We start from the raw sequence: 22,062 nt of genomic DNA, 5'->3' as shown, positions 1-22,062 counted from the left end.
CGCCCCTCCGCGGAGGAGAGAGCCCTAGGACACTGGACCAGACCGGGTTCAACAATTGCGGTCTTAAACGGGTTGCTACGATATCTGAGGACTTGTGCATTGTGTGGCCGACTCTGGAAGTTGTAGCACGCTACATCACGTTTCTGTACTTTTTTTATGTGAATTTCTTTATCCCTTCCTTCCTTCTATCACCTTTTAATCCAGTTATCCCTTTCCGCAGTCCAGCGTAGCCAGTGGTACTGACAGTGGCTAACCCCCCTTTCTTTCCCATTGTTTTTCCTCCTCCTCCTCCTCCTCATTCATACTTATTTGAGTTGTCAGGTACAGCGCTTTCCTGCGCTCATCGCGATCAAAGCAGACCACATTTCGCCATTGTGAGCATACGCAGCTCATCGCGCCAAGCCGTCCTCGGTGGTAAAACATCAATGAGCTATTTGGAAATTAAATGTCATGCCTCTCTCTCATCGCGTCAACACTTATCAAGGGTACCTTGTGGTGCTTAGCTGTCTGCACCATGCTGCTTGTTACATTAGCGCTTTCACAGACTCAGTCCTGGGGCTGGTGCCAATTGATGGTGTTATGCCGCTGTAGTTATACTTAATTACCGTGCAATGAGTGACCGCTTGCAGTTTGACTATGGTTATTATTATATTATTGCAGTTTCACTATGGAGTCATTACTGCAGATTACGCAGTGTGTTACGAATGAAAGATGGCAGAAAGAAGCAATGATACATACTCGTGTGTTTATAATTTATTCCCTTCGTGGTCCTTTTCTGTGATCCTTGTTGCCATGCCTGACCGGGATGGATGGATGTAATATCTCCATCCTGTGTTTTCTATTTAATTTTTTTTACAGCAAAGTCATTCAGGGGAGTTTGGCAGTGGTTTTTGTAAAGCAGTGGAGGCTGGCGTGTGACGGTGTGGTCAACATCAAGCGTAAATAATCTAATTGAAAACCTAATGATCATCGTTCAATGCCGTTCCTAAGAACAGCTAAGTCACGACCGTTGCCGAACGTTAGCAGCAGTTAACGCATTTTGCAGAACTTCAGAATGCAGGACATAAACGAGCGAAGCAAATACGGCAGGAAAGCGACACTTACGATAAAACCCAGGTTATGAAAGCGTAGAAAAAGATCAGTGAATACTGCCATACACGGCGAGCCGTTTTATGCGTGCCTGCCAGTTATGAATAATTGTTTTCCTACCAAGCTATTGATCATTACATTTTCAGTCTGTATATTAACCTTGGACACTTTCTGGCCTAACATTTTTAGTCATTTGTTAGAAGTTACACCCAGCATTACTGAACAGGACAATGCCATCTGCAAAAAATAGGTTTCGGAGATATTAGACATTGATCTCTACTACTATTCCTTCTCAGCTCGAATATTTTTTTTTCTAAGCACGCAGTGAATAACACTGGAGAGACTCTGTCTCCGTGCCTAACTCCTTTCTCGAGTAGTATTTTCTAGATTGCTACGCTGGGTACGTGTACACATTGTAATTTGAGGATACGCTGCTACGACTGGGTAGAAAGAGCAGATAACTTCAACTCACGATCTCCATATTGCGCTCGTAATCCAAGGATGGCCGTCGTCCAGTGTCAGTGCCCTTTCTCCGCGGTTGTTGCTAGTGGCGTTAAATAAAAGTGCTACGTCTTCGCGTCGATGCCGACGGCGACGGCGTAAGACGCGTCTTTTCACCTCCGATTTCTCGCGGAGTCTGCGGGCCGAGTACGCTAGTAAGGGTGCTTCTATATAGTGCCACCTCCTCGCCCTCAATACCACGGCTACCCTTATTTTGAAACAAGCGCCATTTTTTTCCCGTCGTTTTTCTTCGTCCTAAGCTTCGCGTCCAGTTCGAGATTGGGCGAGAAAGCGCGCCTTATGAACAAAGCGGGAAGCAAAACGAAACGAAACAATAAACAAGTGCTAAATAAAGGTGCGAATGATCATTCGGTGAAGAAAAGTGCACGGCGCCTCAAGTGCCGCAAACGGCAAATGGAGGTCGGCGTGTGACACACTCAGAAATCTCACGTTACTTTTATTTTTACACACTCTGGACGTTTACGCTCAAATGCACAAAAAAAGAACACCTAAGAAAGGAAGTGTAATACAAAGGCAAATCAGGAACGGCCCGCGAAGTGTGCGGCTCTTCCTTCGTAGCCTTTTACGGTGGAACGCTCGCGAATGACTGGGTGAAGAAAGACGTCTTTCACGCCGCGTCATCGAGCAGCGGTGCTCGCGCTGCCTGCGCCCACAGATGCGTGTCGGGCTCTAGGCTTCGAATCAAGAATTTCGTGACTTATGCTAGGCGCTCTATTATCTTCCGTGGTCTCGGCAAACAAAAGGCGCTTCGGCATTCTTTTTTTGCGCTCTTTGCGCCAGGCACTGTGACACAAAACGCACGAAAGGTTATCTGCCCGCTTTCTTAATCCCATTACTTCAGGGTGCATGTTATTTTTTTTTTTTTTGTTACTCCGCAACTCCCTGTCCGACTCGGCCTCTGGAACCCGGTCGCCTAGGCTAATGGAGAAAACGAGCCAAGCGCGCGATGAAAACCGAAAAGAGAGCCGACTGGAACATATGGAGGAAATGGCTCTTCTTTCGTGAAGAAGTTTGCGTGACCTTGAGTTTATTATTGCACAAGTATGCGACCGCGCTGTCCCCTCCTGGCAATTCCAGTTTTGCTTCCACTCACGGTGCCTACTTCCTAGCGCTGACAGACAGCGATGCACTCGATGCCACCTGCTGATTGCATGCACCTCTACTAGAATGTTTTATCAGAATCAGACTTCGTTTTCTTCTTTCTGGGCTCTTTTACGTTCCAAAACCAGTTCTAATCATTAGACACGCCGTAGTGGAGGGCTCCGGATTAATTTTGACCACCTGGGGTTCTTTATCGTGCACTACAACGCAAGCACACGGGCGTTTTTGCATTTCGCCTCCATGGAAATGCGGCCGCCGCGGCCGGTATTTGATCCCGCGATCTCGGGCTCAGCAGCGCAACGCCTTTGCTGACTGAGCCACCGCGGTGGGTGACTTTATTCTCAAAAGGTTTGGGCAAGACCCCAAGCAAAAAGCTTCAGTAAGTAGCCCGACTGGGTCTGGCGCCCATGGCATATGTGACCGCTGGGAGGCAGGAATAAATAAATATCTGAACAATTGCAGTAAACAGCACAATTAAACGCATGAACTCGAGTAACCCGACGTATTAAATAGTAATTCCAAGCGAATAACGTCTAGATATGTAAAAAATAGAGGTGCACATGCACAATACTAGAGACTCCAGAAAGAAAAAACCAGAAATACAAGCAGAAATGCATACATAGCACTCTACAACAGAAACACTACGTATTATTAGAACGCACGTAACTACAGGCAACAATCAATGTTGACATAGAACGCCATAGTTAAGGGCACCGTTTGGCACGAGATGTAATGTTATTTGTCAGCGTGCCTATTAAGCTTTGAAAAATCATAAGTCGATTGCGAGCCTCAAAACACATTAAATGCATCCAAAAGACACATAGATTTAAGGAATATTTTTGACCTCCCATTTTATGCAAGACTTTCACTCTCGCGAGCTGTAATTGTTTAGCCTATACTATGTTCATGAGCCAAAAGTATACATGTGTATACATAGTATATATATTGCAAAAATAAACCGGCACTCGCCTAAGGTTCAAAATAAAATTTCCTTTGCAACATTAAGCGAGTTTCGGTTTATTTTCACAATATATCACCCTCGCCTGACGAGTTTTCGTCGAACTTTGAACTTTATATATACAAGGGTGTCCCAGCTATCACGCAGCACGATTTAAAATAAAGAGGAACGGCGTTACGTGAAGCAAACCTATTGCGTATTGTTTCCAGTACAGTGGAGCAGCCGCCAGTATTTTGTTCGTAACTGAGATGTAATTAGCTAATTGTAATTAATTATCCAACTCGAGAAGTACTGTCCTAATTATCAAAGTGTCAATGAGCAAGTTGTAGAGCAACATGAAAAACTCCCGATACAGCTTTCTCTTGCTCAATACGTGCTACATAAATGTGTTTTTCCGAGCATGATAGAAGCCCGCGAATAGACGCAAAGTGCCTCGAGCGGCCAGTCGTGCGGCAATTCTGCGTGCATTCGCGGGCTTCTTTCACACTCGGTAAAACACATTTCATCATCATCATCATCATCATCATCATCATCATCATCATCATCATCATCATCCTACATTTTATGTCCACTGCAGGACGAAGGCCTCAGTTACATCTCCCTGCGATCTCCAATTACCCCCGTCTTGCGCTAGCGTATTCCAACTTGCGCCTGCAAATTTCCTAACTTATCATCCCATCTGGTTTTCTGCCGACCTCGACTGCGCTTCCCTTCTCTTGGTATCCATTCTGTAACCCTAATGGTCCACCGGTTATCCATCCTACGCATTACATGGCCTGCCCAGCTCCATTTTTTACTATTAATGTCAACTAGAATATCGGCTATCCCCGTTTTTTCTCTGATCCACACCGCTCTCTTCCTGTCTCTTAACATTAGTCCTAAGATGTTTCGTCCCATCGCTTTTTGTGCGGTCCTTAAATTGTTCTCGAGCTTCTTTGTTAACCTCCAAGTTTCTGCCCAATATGTTAGCACCGGTAGAATGCAATGATTGTACGCTTTTATTTTCAACGACAGTGGTAAACTCCCAGTCAGGATTTGGCAATGCTTGCCGTATGCACTTCAACCCAATTTTATTCTTCTGTAAATTTCTTTCTCGTGATCAGGGCCCCTGTGAGTAATTGACCTAGATAAACGCACTCCTTTACAGACTCTAGAGGCTGACTGGCGATCCTGAATTCTTGTTCCCTTGCCAGGCTATTGAACATTATCTTTGCCTTCTGCATATTCATCTTCAACCCAATTCTTACACTTTCTCGATTAAGGTCCTCAATCATTTGCTGTAATTCGTCTCCACTGTTGCTGAATAGGACAATGTCATCTGCAAACCGAAGGTTACTGAGATATTCGCCGTTGATCCTCACTCCTACGTCTTCCCAGTCTAAGAGCTTGAATACTTCTTCTAAGCATGCAGTGAATAGCATTGGGGAGATTGTGTCTCCTTGCCTGACCCCTTTCTTGATAGGTAACTTTCTACTTTTCTTGTGGAGAACCAAGGTAGCTGTGGAATCCTTGTAGATGGAATCCTTGTAGATAATCACGTATGCCTCCTGTACTCCTTGATTACGCAATGCCTCTATGACTGCTGGTATCTCTACTGAATCAAATGCCTTTTCATAATCTATGAAAGCCATATAGAGAGGTTGATTGTACTCCGCAGATTTCTCGATCACCTGATTGATGACATGGATGATGACATGGAAAACACATTTATGTAGCACTTATTGGGCAAGAGAAAGCTGTTTCGGGAGTTTTTCATGTTGCTCTACAACTTTCTCATTGACACTTTGATAATTAGGACAGTACTTCTCGAGTTAGATAATTATTACAATTAAATAATTAAATCTCAGTAACGAGCAAATTATTGGCGGCTACTCCACCTACTCCACTGTACTGGAAACAATACGCACTAGGTTGGCTTCGCGTAACGCCGTTCCTCTTTTTTTAAATCGTGCTGCGTAATAGCTGGGACACCCTGTATGTACAGGGCGGACAAATTAGTAATGTTTGCCATCGCTTGCAGGTACTCATATTATTTTTGCATTGCCCCTAATTACATAATTAGACTTAATTATTAAACAACTTCTCAAATATTATAGTTTGATTAAAAGTGTCTATGAGAAAATTGTAGGGGGCAACATGACAAACTCCCGATACAGCTTTTGGTTGCCCAATACAGGCTACATAAAAGTGTTTTTGCGAGCGTGAAAGACGCCCGCGAATACACGAAAAATTGCCACGCGTACTGGCCGCTCGAGGCACTTGCTGAAAAAGTGCTGGTTTTCCTATTGTGGTGCAAAAAAATAAAAACTGATCTTTTTCCAAGACAGTGTTCAAAAATCGGCGCATCCCACGCACTATAGGAGAATTGGTTATAAGTGAAGGTTCATTTGACAAGACTCAACACCTCTGTGTGTTTTAACGTTCTTCGCTCAATACACGTTCTCGTCCCATTCCGCTCACTTCATTGCTGCTTCCACTCTAGGCTGCTTTTGATGTATAGACTTGATCACTTCTCTGCAGCTGAAGCTCTCATTTTTTTGTTTCAGAATTCAGCTCTTGTCTGTTGTCTTGCTACAATTCTATTCGGGCATCTACCCAGCGACGCATACCCATTCTGGAAGATTGCACAACGACGTTCCCATACCCCGTGCCACGTGGCGAGTGGCATATGCCCATTGACCCAAGTTGTATACTCGGCAAGACCGCAGCTGCGCAAAGTGGGGAGAAGAGACAAAGAAAATTTCGCTAAAGCGAAGTAGAAAATTCTATCTATCTATCTATCTATCTATCTATCTATCTATCTATCTATCTATCTATCTATCTATCTATCTATCTATCTATCTATCTATCTATCTATCTATCTATCTATCTATCTATCTATCTATCTATCTATCTATCTATCTATCTATCTATCTATCTATCTATCTTCGGCGTCGCACAGTATTCGTCATGCCGCTGTCGTCATGCCATAATCTTCGCGCGTTTTAACATCGTCATCACTTCAGCAACGTCACCCCATCGCATTCGTCTTTCCATCCACGCCAATTCTTCTTCGTCATTCTATCGCAGTTATGACGTCATTATTCAATCGCGATCATACCACCGTTGTCATGCCGTGGTCGTCATTGCGTCGTCGTGAGAGAGTCACTATCGTGCATCTATTTTCGTACCGTCGTTATCATCGCGCCGTGATCGTGCTATCGTCGTCACTGCAGCTTCGTCATCCGACTCTCGTCATACTGTCGTTGTCATGCCATAGTTGCCATACAGGGTTCCCGATAAGGCCCGTCGTCCCGCCATTGTCGTATAAACCCGTCGTCATTTCATTGCCCCGTAAAGTCGCCATGCCATCGTCATAATTGAGTCATCGCCCTGCCGTCTTCGTCCCGTCACCGTCGTCACACAGTCATCATCATACCACTGTCCTCATGCCGTAATCGTCACGGTGTCATACCCGCCGGGGTGGCTCGGTCAGCTAAGGCGTTGCGCTGCTGAACACGAGATCGCGGGATCGAATCCCGGCCGCGGCGGCCGCATTTCGATGGGGGCGAAATGCAAAAATGCCCGTGTACTTGCGTTGTAGTGCACGTTAAAGAATCCCAGGGGGTCAAAATTATTCCGGAGCCCTGCACTACGGCGTGTCTCATAATCAGAACTGGTTTTGGCACGTAAAACCCCAGAAAGAAGAAGTCACGGTGTCATTTTATCACCGTCGCCACTAAAGTAACGTCATTTCATTGTCATTATGTCGTTACGTCGTCATTCTGCCCTCGCATATCCATCTACGTCATTCCCTCTTCGTCATTCTATCGTGCTGTCGTCATGCAATTGTGATTATGTCGCCGTTGTCACGCTTCATTCGTTGATTCGTTGTCGTCATAACGTCGCTGTTGTGCATCCGTTTTCGTAACATCATGCTCTTGCCATCGGGGTCGTGCCATCGGCATTTTAGCTTTGTCATCCGGTTGTCGTCACACTATCGTCGTCATACACTCGTCATCACTTCAGCGTCATCATGTCGTCGTCGTGACGCTGTCATCATTATAGCATCGTCCTGATTTAAGAATAGTCATCTCATTGCCGGCATGTCGTCGTCGTCATACCACCTCTGCTATTTCATCGGCGTCATTCCTTCTTCATCAGTTCATGGCCGACACTGCTTCGGCGTCATACAGTGTTCGTCATGCCCCTGGGCGACCTTAGAAGGTGGATGCCATTGCAAAGCAGGATAATACTGGAGTATGTCGCAAGCAGCGGAATTCCCAGAAGTGTGAGTAAACCTAGCAAGTTCATCAATTTTGCCAGCACCCCGCCGCTGGTCGAATTGACGTTTCCTTTCCCTTTGTCGCTCCTGGTATTCAAGCTGCTCCTCGGGAGTCCTAGTTGTGCGTTGCCTACCCATAGCAGTGCTGCAGCAACAATGAAATCAGTTGCTAAGCTGTTTTTTACACATACGAAAGGCTAGTGGCGTCACTCCCCACGTCGCAAGCTGCCGTCGCCGCGGCAGCTTGTGCAACAGTAATCTTTACTGAGACACGTATGCGGGGTGCGCTATGTGTTCGCATTGTTAGCAGAAGTGCCTTATCATCAATTATGTGGTTCGGATGCTTGCTTTGTGCTTGTTCATTATTGAAACGAATGCTGCGATGCATGTTTTATGCGTTATACCAAAGAATGTATGAACTTTTCGCTTCAAACGCTGAAGTTTTTTTTATTGTGATAGCAATTATGTGGACACTCCTGGGGCATTCCTGCCGTCGCCGTCGTCGTGAGGTTCCGTATAAAGTCCACGGGTGATAAAATCGTCGCAGTGCCCCGTATGCTGTATCTACGAGTGAACGCGTGTGACGGTGAGCCGGCAATCGCGGCTCAATCTCGCGCACGCAAGGGCAGGAACCGGGAAGGAAGCGCGCAGTGTTCCTGTCGCGCGCACAGCTCCGAAGGTAAGGTAGGGAGGGGGGTCGTTTTACTGCGCCGGGCCGCAAGCAGAGTGTCGGAACGGAACGAAAAACGAAAACGAAAAACGAAAAAAAAAACGATATTTTTGACCGGAACATCAACGACCGTAACCGGAACGTTATTTATTATTTCGTTCCGGAGCAAAAACGAAATATCTTTTTATTGTTTTTCGGTTCTCGGGAAAACTTTGCGATCCGGAAGAACCGAGGTCATGCAACGTGAGCAATAATGCATAGCTCAGGGTTCAAGGTCAGCTCGCATCTCGGGCAGGTATTTCAAAGGAAAGATCAGCACTGAAAACTTGTAGAAGTGTATTCCTGGCGAGTATTTGGTCCTGTTCGAACAGCCAACTACGCAGCAGTTGTTTCTCTACGCCGCTGAAGGCTTACACAATCGTAAAACTGCGATAGAAAAACGGAACTATCACAGAAACTACAGTAGTCGCCCAGACGCCCACAGGAACACTGCGAGTGGCCCGAGCCCACTTACGCTTCCAAGCCGTGGCGACAGGCAGCGTCGTCGGCTCTTTGCACAGCGCCTATGGTTTCATTTTCTGCTGATGCAACGTTTCCTCACCGAGGCTTACAGCTAGTTGCGATGGGACGCGACAGAACAAACCGCGCTCGACGGCATTTCAAGTATGACAGTGTCTCAAACAAATCGGTATGTCAGATTGAGAACTGCCAGCACGTTGTGTCGGGCGACCACGTTGGAAACCTGGAGCGGCATTTGCAGCGGCGCCACAAAGAAGTGTACGACAGCATTCTGGCCGACAAAGCCAGCTCTACAAAGCGTGTTGTGTCGGACGAGGTGGAGGGCTGTCCGGCGGCAAAGCTCAGGCAAGTGGATATACAGAGCATGTTTCAACCCACATCGTCGAAGTGTGTTTTGCTGGAAATAACAGAAGACAGCACCATGAATAGTTGCGTTGAGCTAGTCACGAGAAATGGTCGGCCATTTCAGCTAATTGATGACTCCGGCTTTCGCAAAATAATTGATCCTGTCCTAAGAGCGCTCATTGCTTAGTGAGCCATCACTACAGAGACAGTTAAGGACAAGGTACAGGAACAATCCAAATGCAAGAGAGAAGAAATTTCGCAGACGCTGAGAAAACGGATGTTTTCTTTGAAAATCGACTGCGCGACGCGACTTGACAGGGCTCTGCTTGGCATCAACGTACAGTATGCCGAAAATGGAAAGCTAATTCTTCAACCGCTGGTCATGAAGGAGCTTTTCGATAGACACACTGCTGAGCATCTCACATCACTGGTGAAAAGCACTCTGTCACGCTACGACCACAGTGTCGCCCAAGTGTACAATGTCACAACTGACAACGGTGCAAATATGCTAAAGGCTGCTCGTCTGCTCGGTGAAACGGACCATGAAACCGACGCTTCTAGTTGAGACGAGGAAGCCGATAGTGGATACCCGTAATTTGAACATTGCGGCTCTTTGCTAGACAATGCAGAAGATGCGGATAGCCTTGGTCTTGATGGCGCAGAGTTCAAGTTAGGCGTCAGGGTGTGCTGCACACACTCTGCAACTGGCTGTTAGTGACGCTTTGAAGGACTCGGGTTCCAACACTCTCGTTGCACAATGTCGCTGCACTGATGATGATGATTATTATTATGTATAGTGTTTACTGGCGCAAGGGCCAAGTATGGCCAAAGAGCGCCAAGAAATGGTAAAGAGTGATCGATGGATGATTAGCGCTGAGTAGATGTATCACGGCGGTATAGGGGCCTAAAACTGGTCGCTGTATAGATGCGTAAAACATGTACTTGAGATAAAACTATGACAATGACTATTGTGAGGTGTGCTATGTATATAAATGACATAACATTAAAACACTTAGTTATTGGTAATTTCCAAGCAGCACTACTGCCTCACCAGGACCCTTGTGCGCAAGGGCCTGGAGGCGTGTGCTATACATACTAATGCCGCAACATAGGCCTCTATTGCGAGGCCATGCTACGGGTCACATGGGTGTATAACATTCAGTATAAGAATATCGTTTAAAAAGCCTAGCAATGATTTTGTGTCAAAGAGCGGGTCTTTGCCAAGGAATAATGCCGGGTGTAATGGAATATGTTGTCTGTATGCTAAAGGAAAGAACTTTTTCCTTTGATCTTCTACCTCCCGGCATTCAAGCAAGACGTGGAGCACAGTTAGCGTCTCGCCACATTTCCCACAGGCAGGGGGATCACTGTTTGTTAAAAGATAAGAATGTGTGCCATACGTGTGGCCTATTCGAAGTCGACAGAGAGTGACCTCTGTTCGTCGTGTTTTTGTTGTAGGCGACCAACTTCCTAAATAAGGTTTTATTAGATGAAGCTTGTTTGACTGTTTTGTGTCCCACAAACGTTGCCAATAGCACCTGAGTTTTTTCCGCAGAAATGGTTTCAAATCTATGGCAGGGATAGCAATGGAGGTGTTATTAGCACTTGGTTCTGTGGATGTGGCCATTTTGTCGGCAAGCATGTTGCCTTCAATGCCTCTATGCCCAGGGACCCAACATATTGTGATATGTTGGGAAGAGTAAGCTTTGCATAGAGCCGAGTAAAGTTCTGCAATTACGGGATTTTTATGTTTCTGTGACGACGAAAGGGCTTTAACGACACTTAAAGAGTCAGTATAAATGACTGCGTTGCGAATCTGTGTATTATCGATGTGCTTTACAGCCAAGAGTAGCGCATAAGCCTCAGCTGTAAAAATACTTGTTTCTGGATGTAGAGCGACGGATTCCGCAAACGATGGGCCCACTGCTGCACTACAGACACCGGCATGCGACTTTGAGGTATCCGTGTAGAATTCTGGGCAAGAGTATTTTGCCTGAATTTCTAAGAAGTGCATTCGGATGTGTGTGTCGGGGGCATGTTTTGTGACTTCTACAAAAGACAAGTCACAATCTATCTGCCGCCACTGCCACGGCGGTAATAGCTTTGTTGGTGCCATTAAGTTATGTTCAAGCAGTGGGACACTCATTTCATCACTGAGGTTCCTCACGCGCAGAGAAAAAGGCCGTTTCATTGCAGGTCGGTTGTGGAAAAGGGTGGCACTGGTCATATCGTTTATTGTTAAATAAGTTGGATGTTCCTTGTTCGCATGTGTTTTGAGAAAATACATGAAACTAATGTACGACCTTTGGAGATGCAGTGACCATTCATTAGACTCTACGTAGAGGCTCTCTACAGGACTTCTCCTGAAGGCGCCGGTCGCCAAACGGATACCTAGATGGTGAACAGGGTCAGGCATCTTCAAGACGCTTGGGCTGGCAGATTGATACGCTATGGCCCCATACTCTAAGCGTGTACGTATAAGACTTTTGTACACGTTCATCAGGCACTTCCTGTCACTGCCCCATGTTGTATGTGACAAAATTTTAACCAGGTTCATTGTTTTTAGGCATTTCTCTTTGAGGCGCTTTATGTGTGGAATGAAGGTTATTTTCGAGTCTAAGATGACGCCTAAAAATTTATGTTGTGTGGAAACTGGTATGTGTTGTCTGTGTAGTTTTACATTGGGCTCTGCAAATAGACCTCTTTTTTGTGTGAAAAGGGCACAGGAGCTTTTAAGGGGATTGAGTTTAAAGCCATTTTCGTCTGCCCATTTACACACTTTGTTCAAGCCGAGCTGGACATGCCGCTCACAAATTGCAAGGTTACGTGACTTGAAACCTAACTGCACATCATCTACGTATACCGAATAAAACATACCTTGCGGTATAGATAAGCTCAATGAATTCATTTTGACGATAAGAAGGGTACAGCTTAGTACCCCACCTTGCGGCACCCCAGTTTATTGTGTAAATGGCCTGGATAGAGCGTTGCCAACCCTAACACGAAAAGTACGGTGTGATAAGTAACTTTCAATTACACTAAGCATATTGCCTCGAACACCCATTTCCGATAGGTCTCGCAAAATCCCATATCGCCAAGTTGTGTCATATGCCTTTTCCATGTCTAGGAAAACAGAAAGAAAGAACTGCTTATGGACATAGGCGTCTCGAATGTTTGCCTCAATGCGCACGAGATGGTCAGCAGTCGACCGACCCTCTCTGAAGCCACATTGATAAGGGTCAAGAATTTTCTTCGATTCAAGGAAATGTAAAATACGACGGTTTATCATCTTCTCGAAGAGTTTGCATAAGCAACTTGTGAGGGCTATTGGACGGTAACTTGAAACGTCGGATGGGTCTTTACCCTGTTTCAAGACCGGGACTACGATGGATTCTTTCCATGAGGATGGGAGATATCCGGCAGCCCAAATAGAGTTGAAAAGCGCCAGAAGTGTCATCTGTGTGTCGGTGTGTAGGTTTTTGATCATTTCATACATGATTCTGTCAAATCCTGGTGCGGAGCTCATACATGTGCTCAAGGCAGCTCTAAGCTCGGCAATATTAAATGGACAGTTGTAGAGAAGATTTGGTCTGCATTTACGGTCTATTGGCTTACGTTCTGCTACTTTCTTGTATTTAAGGAATGATTCTGAGTAATTTAGGGAGCTTGATACACGCTCGAAGTGTAAGCCAAGGGCGTCGGCCTGGTTTTCCAAGGTATGCCCTTGGTCATCGACCAAAGGTAATTGGTTGATCTGCTGCCCTTTTAGCCTTCTCAGCCCATTCCAAACTTTAGCCTCCTGGGTGTAGGAATTGATGCCTGAGAGAAACCTCTCCCAGCTTGCTCTCCTAGCCTGCCGTCTCGTGCGCCTTCTTTGTGACTTTATATGTTTAAATGCAATGAGATTTTCCGCCGTTGGATATCGGCGCAGTCTACCCCATGCCTTATTTTGTCTCTTTCGTGCATCTCTGCAGTCTTCATTCCACCAAGGAACACGTCTCTTACATGATTGGCCGTTTGTTTGTGGAATAAACTTTTCCGCTGCACCAATAATAAAAGCAGTAAAATATGCTACGGCATCATCTATGCTAAAATCACGTATGAAATCTTGTGATAAGTAATTAGATTCTTTAAAATGCTTCCAATCAGCCAAGTTAAGTTTCCAACGAGGGACATGTGGTGGAATGTCGTGTTGTGTTAGTAGGTTAAGAGTAACCGGGAAGTGGTCACTCCCAAACGGATTTTGTATTACATTCCATTCTAAGTAAGGAAGAAGTGTGGAAGATCCAAGCGCTAAATCTATCGATGAATATGAATTATGCGCAACGTTATAGTAAGTAGGTGCTTTCTTATTAAATAGGCATACACCAGAAGTCACAAGAAAGCTTTCGATAAGTCGACCCCTCAAATCAGTCCGGGAATCTCCTCAAAGACTGTTATGAGCATTAATGTCTCCGACGACAAGAAAGGGTTCAGGAAGTTGTTTAATAAGGCCATAAAATTCTGTTTTGCTCAGGTGATAATTCGGAGGTATGTAGATGGAGCAGACGGCAACCAATTTGTTAAAAAGAATTGCTCGCACTGCAACTGCCTCGAGGGACGTCCGAAGGGGCAAGTGTCGGCAAGCAACAGTCTTGTCGACAATTATAGCTACACCACCGGATGAGGTGTTAGCCTCGTCACGGTCTTTGCGAAAAATAGCATATGACCGGAGAAAATTTGTCTGTGTAGCTTTTAAATGTGTTTCCTGTGCACACAGTACCTTTGGGTTAAGGTTGTGTAAGAGTTCTGTTATGTCATCAAGATTGTGGAGAAAACCTCTCACATTCCACTGTATAATTTGTGTATCCATTTTGAGAGAGTTATGTACTGTGTGTTCTGGAAAGGAAAGATTAGCTCACAGGACCCTTTCCGGGCGCCGTGATGCGCGTTTTGCTTTTGGAGCGGTCACGAGGATCGCGGCGCTCCTGAGGCGCTGACTGCGCCGTCTGGCTCGGAGTAGTGTCCATCGACTCCTGGGAGCCGCTGGACTTCCGCTCACTTGAGCGGGGTGTTTTCGGGGCAGGCCTTGCCTCGAAAAGCAGGACCTTGAAGGCCACCAACCCAGAGGTCGATGGGCCCTCCTTCAGAGACGGCGCAGCAGCGCTGGCTGCTGTCGCCTGGGGGGCTGGTGGCACAGCCGTGGCCACACTCTTTGTAGGCCCGGCCGATGCCCGAGTCTGCTGCAGCGTTGCCCCCTTTCGCGCCGCACCAGCATACCCTGCACTATGAAGAAAAGAAACGCGCTTGCGCGCTTCTCGGAAGGAAATTTTCTCCTTTACTTTGATTATCACAATCTCTTTTTCCTTTTTCCATGTCGGGCAAGAGCGGGAATATGTGGCGTGTTCGCCATCGCAGTTCACGCAATGGAGTGCAAGGTTACAGTTATCTGAGGGATGATCTTGTTCACCACACTTGGCACAGGTTTGTCGGCCTCGGCAGCTTTGCGAACCGTGACCATACCTTTGACATTTGAAGCATCTTCGTGGGTTAGGGATGTACGCCCTTGCTCGTATCTTTACATATCCAGCCTCGATTATCTCGGGCAGTTCACTTGTGCCAAAAGTCAGTATCAGGTGTTTGGTTGGAATTTCTTTGTTCTTACGTTTAATTTTTATTCTATGTACTTGGATGACGTTCTGGTCTTTCAAGCCCTCAAGAAGTTCTTCACTTAAGTTCATTAGGTCATCGTCTGATATCACTCCCTTGCACGTATTCAGTGATCGATGTGGTGTCACCGTGATTTGAGCATCACCAAATGCAACCAGATTTGAAATCTTTCCATACTGCAGCTTATCACGTACCTCAAGCAGGAGGTCGCCGCTAGGCATTTTTGTCACTTTGTAGCCACTACCCAATGCGTCCGTGATGCATTTGGCAACAATGAATGGTGAGATGGTTCTGACAGTCTTTCCAGGGTTCTCAGTATGTATAACATGGTATCGCGGGAAGTTTTCTTTGCGTTGGAGAAAAGGATTGAAGCTTTCTTCGGTGCGTCCTCTTTTGTATAGAGGACGATCAGGTAGCTTGGGGAAAGAAGATGCCATAAGATCTTAATTAATTTCGGCAGCGATGCCAGCCGCCCACCACCGAGCCCAACAAGGGGACGTTACAGGAGTCCCTGCAAGGGAAGTCCTGCAAACGCCAGCTGTACAGCATTGCTATAACCAAATATGACATAACCAAGACAGGTTAGCCACACAAGGTTAACCCTTGCCGCCTGGAAGGTTGGAAGTTAAGTGAATAGAAGACAGGAAAGATGGAAAAGTGAGAGAGAAAGACAAAAGGTTGAAGAGGGGGACAGGAAAAGGCGACTGCCGATTTCCTCCAGGTGGGTCAGTCTGGAGGTACCGTCTATGTGAAGCAGAGGCCGAAGAGGTGTGTTGCCTCCACCGGGGGGCCTTAAAGGTCCAAACACCTGGCATCGGCTCAACCTCCAGGACCCCCTTTCCCCAGACACGGCTAAGCCGCGCACGGCTACACGCGGGAGGGTACAACCCTCATGTGCTCGGGTCCGTGGTGGCGCAACTCACCAAACGCCTGCTGACGCAGACGCCCCTGCGGGCAATGTCGTGCACTTGCGAAGAAACTCCGCGCACAAAGTGCAATGGGTTTGATAAGGATTCTAGGGCTAAGGAAGCCTATTATTGATTGCCCGACACGTTGGATGTCGACGTGGGTCATGTTGACCAGGTTGATCGAATTGAAGGACTTTGCTAAAGACTTTCTCCCCCACAACGAGACCGCCAGTTGGACTGAGAGCATATGGGCAAAAGTAGAAATGCTCATAGAATTCCTTCAGCCGGCACAAGAAGCCACGAAAACTCTTCAGGCCGAACAATTGACAATCGGAGATTTCTATGGTGCATGGTTGACGTGTTCCATGAAGACAGCAACGATATCATCGCCACTGGCACAGGCCCTCGTTCAGTCAATGACTAAACGAGAGGGAAATCTCTGCAGTACGGATATCTTTTGTGCTGCACTGTACATGGACCGCCGCTATCGCGTTCTTCTGACGCCTGATCAAAAATATCGAGCGAGAATGCATCTGTGCAAAACCTGGAAGTGTGTTACAGGCCTTCAACAGAACCAGTGTAGCAGCTGCATTCCTGAGAGCACCGCTGCGCCAACTTCAGAGGAGCCAGAAGATGCCCTTGAGGCGTTTCTGAAAACGAAGGAAGCTGAGCCTGGCGCCCAATTGCTTTTGACAAGTGAGCTAGGATCAACGGACATCGCGCTCTTACTGGAAATGCTGGACAAGGAGCCGCGCCTTCCAAGAAGCACAAATGTGTTGAAATTTTGGGACGAGCGCAAAGAGCGGCAACCGGAGCTGTACATGTTAGCACAAGTGGCCCTTGGTGTGCCAGCCACACAAGTCAGCGTTGAGAGGGCATTTTCGGCAGTCAAGTTCGTTTTGTCAGAGCAGTGGTCTCGCTTATCGGCGAGTACATTTGATGACCTGCTGCTTCTGAAATCGTGTGCCTTGACGAAAATTCGGGATTCAAACTTCAGGAAAAATAAATACCAAGTTTTTGTTGTGTGCTTCGAAACTTTGTGCGACTTCCCTCATAGTCACATCGTGGCTTTGGGACGTAAAATCCCAACAATTATTATTGCATTTTATGTATTAGTTCAGTATTTATTGCTGTTTTTAAAAGATACTTTGAATATTAAGTATTTTGTTCATTTTCGTATTGCAAAAAAAAAAACGTTATGAACCGTTATGGAACGGTTTTTTTTTTGTTCCGGAACGAAAACGGAACGGAACTTTTTTCTGCGGAACGAAACGAAAACCGGAGCGAAAAACATTTCGCTCCGACACCCTGGCCGCAAGGCTCCGGGGAGGGAGGAGTGTTCTGCACCGCGGGCGCCTGCCCGCGCGGGTGCATCTTGAAAGCCATCCGTGGCGGGGGCAGAGTCCGCCATCGCTGCGTTCTCGCGTCTTAGTTCGCGTTGATGCGAGCGCCGGCACGAAGCTCAATTGGCTCGCTGCTGCTGCTGCGCTGACTCACTCCAGCGGCGTTCTGACACCGAGTTTCCGCGGTCATCGAGTGAGATGCGTTCATTGTTGTATGTGCGCGCGTGATACCATGCTTGTTAATTTAGTTAGTAGGCCTATGTTTACAAGCTTATGTGGCAGATTTAACTACTATCTTCACTTTGTATAGCTGTCCACTGATTTGCTATCAAAATCGATGCTTCGTCTTTCGGGCGAAACTGTGACTTCGTTTTTAATCACAGAAGGTTTTATTTTTTTACCGTGAGCACTCGCCGCGGAAAATCCCGCCCAATTAGAGCCTAACAGCTTCGCTGTAAAATAAAAGAGCTGTGGAACCGCCAGAAGGAAGCCGTGCTGAGGCCCGGCCAGCACGTTCCATAGCCTGATTCATATCAAATGGAAATGCTTTTTAACAATGTTATTGTGCAGCTAAAATACTTCTCAGGAACTGTTTCGTTTTTTTACTTCAATTGTGGCACGGAAGAAGAGCAGCGACTACAGAACCAAAATGTACAGGCATGCACTTCCAATTAATTTGTTTCCAGAAGAACACAACCTACATATAAGTATGCGCATAAGCACAATTAAATGCGATCTCCTAGAAAGTTATATTTATTGCTGCCGATCACATTAGAAGGTTGACTCATTATTCACTTACAATAGGTTCACTTAAAGTAGAAAATGCAAGATAACTTTCTGGGACATGGCTTTCGAATGTGTCTACGCGCACGTACTGTATACCTGTATATAGTATACAGTCTGTTCTGAAAATAAATCAGTTGGAAGTGTGCACCTGCTCATGTTGGGTATCTGGTCTCGTGGTGTGTAATAATTCTGGTTAAAAATCATGCTGCAGCCAGTCCAGTAACGTCCCACACGGCGTCGGTGAATACAGCGTCCTCTGTGTCGCCCGCGCTTCTGGCCATGTGCTGTGAGATGAGTGCTTGTCCATGCGTTGGTAGCCGGTCACCGGTTTGGTAACCCGCAACTGTACATCCTCCCATCGTGCGATCCTAAGGGTTAAGTTATGCGTGTCATGCATTTTGCCCGTATGTTCCCCTCCGAGTTGGAGAAGGAGGCTTCCTGCACGGGTGAAACAATGACGCCACTCGTGTCCGACCCTTCGGTCTGCTATGATGTCTCGCAGCGGTGGGAGGCCAGAATAGCAGTGTAGATCCTCGATTCGGGTATGGCGGGGAAGCCCTGTCACTACTTGTAAGCTTTTCCGCTAGAGTCTTTCGAGCTTTTCTTCTTGTGCCTTAGTGAGGTCGTAGCAAAGGTCCCCATAACAAGTACGGAACGTGAGGACGCCCGCGATCAGTGTGCGTGCCGTTTGTGTCCTATAGGACTCCGATGGCTCCGTAAGCAGTGAAGGGTTTGTTTTTACCTCGTCTCAAGTTGCCTCAGCCAGGCGGCTGCACCTTCCTTCTCGTGGATCGGGACGCCCAGAACCCTCACAAAGCTTTCTGATACCCTTTTGAGTCGCTGGCCTGTTGCAGTTGTACCTTGTCCGGCTCCACCGCTGTGCCTCCGGTGGGAATGCACTGAGTCTTCTCCGGGGATGCTTTCTTTGAGGTGGTTTTCAAGTAGTCAGCCAATACGTCCAAGGCCTGCTACATGGCCCTACACTGGTCGTCCATCGTCAGAGAGGGTCTTTGTCCACCGTGTTATGCGGTCGGCATATGTGGTATGTCTGACGCCGGAAATCTGCCGCAGGCGGACAGGCAACCTTCCCATTAAGAGGTTAAAAAGGGCAGGAGAGAGAATAGTGCGCTGCGGGACGCCCACACTGTTGGTGAAGGACGTTGCTTGTCGGTAGCAGCACCACTCTTCAAACGTATACAGTTCTCTGCTTCTACGAGGGCAGTGAAGACTGCTTCTTGCGTCACTGTGTCGAACGCCTTCCTTGTGTGCACTCCGTGATTGAACAGCGTGCAGATGACATTCGGGCTGGAAATTGGCTTTTACGTTCGCGCATCGTGGTTGACGCTCGCGCGTTCTGATTAAACAATTGCAAGGGTGTATGCCTGCCAATGTCTTTTCCAAGAAAACACACGTGCACTAATCAGCCCATGTGTCTGCTTTTTATAGTCTCCCTCGGGTGGAGGACGCCTCCCTTCGGAAACATGAGGCCTGGGGCCCAGTACCTAAAGACCCTATGTGCCCAAAGGGACCTATCGTCCGGCACAGACCCGAAGGCCTTATGAAGTGAACAAAGCCTCCGCGTCAGCAGCTGATGCTCGCCATACGTTGCATAGCTGTGTCAAGATACAAAACCCGCGCGCTGAAAAGGTCTTTCACGTGCCCGGGTGCAGGCAGACCAGACTGAATTAAAAACAGCGCCAGGAAACGGGACAAGAAGGTGAAACACATGCAAACATCATTTGTGTGTGTGTGTGTGTCTCACTCTCTTGTCCCATGTCTTGGCACGATTTCAAATTTCCAAATCATGTATCAACTAGCTCATCAGCCAACTCTCCTAAAAACCAGACTGCAAGCTGTTAATTATGAGCCATGAGTTCCACAAGCCACTAACACCGCATATTGATGAAGAAGGTCTGCACGCATTTATTAATGCCTTCAGCATTCTTAAGATATTAACCAAAGCTTCGTGTGCTGCTCACTAGCCGCTATCGCATGACAACTTGGTTCACTGGGTGTGGGCCCATTCCTGGCCAATGCCTCATAATAGGTGTGTACTCGAATAGAGAAGCCAGAGAAGGGTATTCAATTGCAGATGGAGTAAAGTGGGGCACGACTGTCTCGCTAATGTGGCGATCGCGGGAGCCCGCGTGTGGCTGACGCGTGGGCGCGATTCGCAGCAGCCGCCGCAGAGAGACCCCCCAGACGATGCGCGCTACTCTGGCGCCATCTCATAGCCATCGTCACCGCACTACGTTTTTTTTTCTCACCCTTTCGCCATACCCTCCCCCTCGGCTGCCGCCTCATGGTTCCGCTGCACCCTCGTCCTCCGCTTTCCTCCTCGCGTTTTTCATCCGCCGCGTCGTTCCGCGTTCGCTTTTATCTTTCGCTGTGCTCGTTCGCTCGGTTACACGGACGCTCGTCGCTCGAACGGGCGCCGAAGAGCTGTGCTCTAAAATAATTAACGTTCTTGTTATCTTCACCCTTTATGCTACCCCCCCCTACGCCTACATAATGCCCTGCATGGTATATAAATAAATAAAATGAATAAAGAAACGAGAACAACCTGATACTTGTGCGTGCACTGAGTGAATTTGGTTCTTGCCTCTTGCCCTAATTGAGCGCGCGCACTGAGCAAGGAGCGTTAGGCTACCTTCAAATCAAGAAGTCGGCAACAGAAATTCAAGAAGTCGGCTCCAGGGGTGCTATGCAGGATGCGCCGAGTTTGGCGAAACTCGGGATCTTCACGAGCTCTGGCGACGCCCCAAGATGAAAGAACTAATGGTAACAAGACAAAGTTTGTCCGTCGGCACGCCTCCACTTTCATTGGTTTATCTAGATTTACGCTGGGTGGCTTTCATCCCGTGGGCGTTGTCATATGGGCGGTCGACAAAGTGGGGCTCACGTGATGATACGGTCGGTGCATGGTCGTGCCTTATTTCACTTGTTTGTCGTTCTACCGAGTGTATTACAGACACAAGCAAGTTATAAAATAAATGCATTTAGGGCAATACTATTACTCCATTAACGTCGGTTATAAGCATTTTAAAGTGCACAAGATGTACACTGAATGTGTATTAGTATAACTCGTAGTTTAATACGTTTCCCGTTATACCACGAGGGGACGCTCGCCCTCTTTTTTTTCCTCCGGATTGGATTGCCGCAGCTCGCTACGTGCTTGCGCTAGCATTTCCTAGCTCAGATTGGTGTGGGCTTGGTTTTCGCACTTGGATTTCAACAGACCGCTCGTTGCTCATTCCTATAGAGTTTCTCACTATAACACAATAATAGTAATATAGTGCTAATATAGGCTAATATAGTCAGAAACTTTATGCTCATTCCCTTTCCTCTGGATTGAATTGGTGCGGCTCGCTACGTGCTTGCGCTCCCATTTCCGAGCACAGATTGGTGGGCGCCTGTTTTTCACACTGGGCTTTGAACAGATCGCTCGTTGCTCGCGCTAAAGTAAGGCAGCGAGACGAAGTGAGCGTCGGCTAGCGCAGAAGTGGTTTGCCGCGCATTTACCATGCAAGCAAACAGTAATGCTGGAAAGCACCCATACAAGGATCAGAAAACTACGCTTTATTTTCTTTTACTTTGTGATGCAACTTGATTCTGGGTAGCGCCGAGCGATGGCTTCTAACAACCGCAGGAAAGAGTCTTTATACTGGGTAGCCCGAGCGATCAATGGCTTATAACAAACGCAAGAAAGGTCTTTACAGCGCACGTGGCTGTTCACTGCCACCACATCCATCCCAAGTGGGACTCCAGCATCGGCGCAGTTACCCTGTACCCATCGCTGACGAGGTGGCGCTTCACTTTTTTTTCCCCATTAACATTCATTTTTTGCGTGCCAACGCCCGTGATGGGGTCCACAAAGTTCACGCTGTGGTTGACTGTATCCTAATGCA

This window comes from Dermacentor silvarum, chromosome 11, assembly GCF_013339745.2.
Source record: "Dermacentor silvarum isolate Dsil-2018 chromosome 11, BIME_Dsil_1.4, whole genome shotgun sequence".
In the NCBI taxonomy this organism is placed as follows: domain Eukaryota; kingdom Metazoa; phylum Arthropoda; class Arachnida; order Ixodida; family Ixodidae; genus Dermacentor; species Dermacentor silvarum.
Note: the sequence above shows the minus strand (reverse complement) of the source record.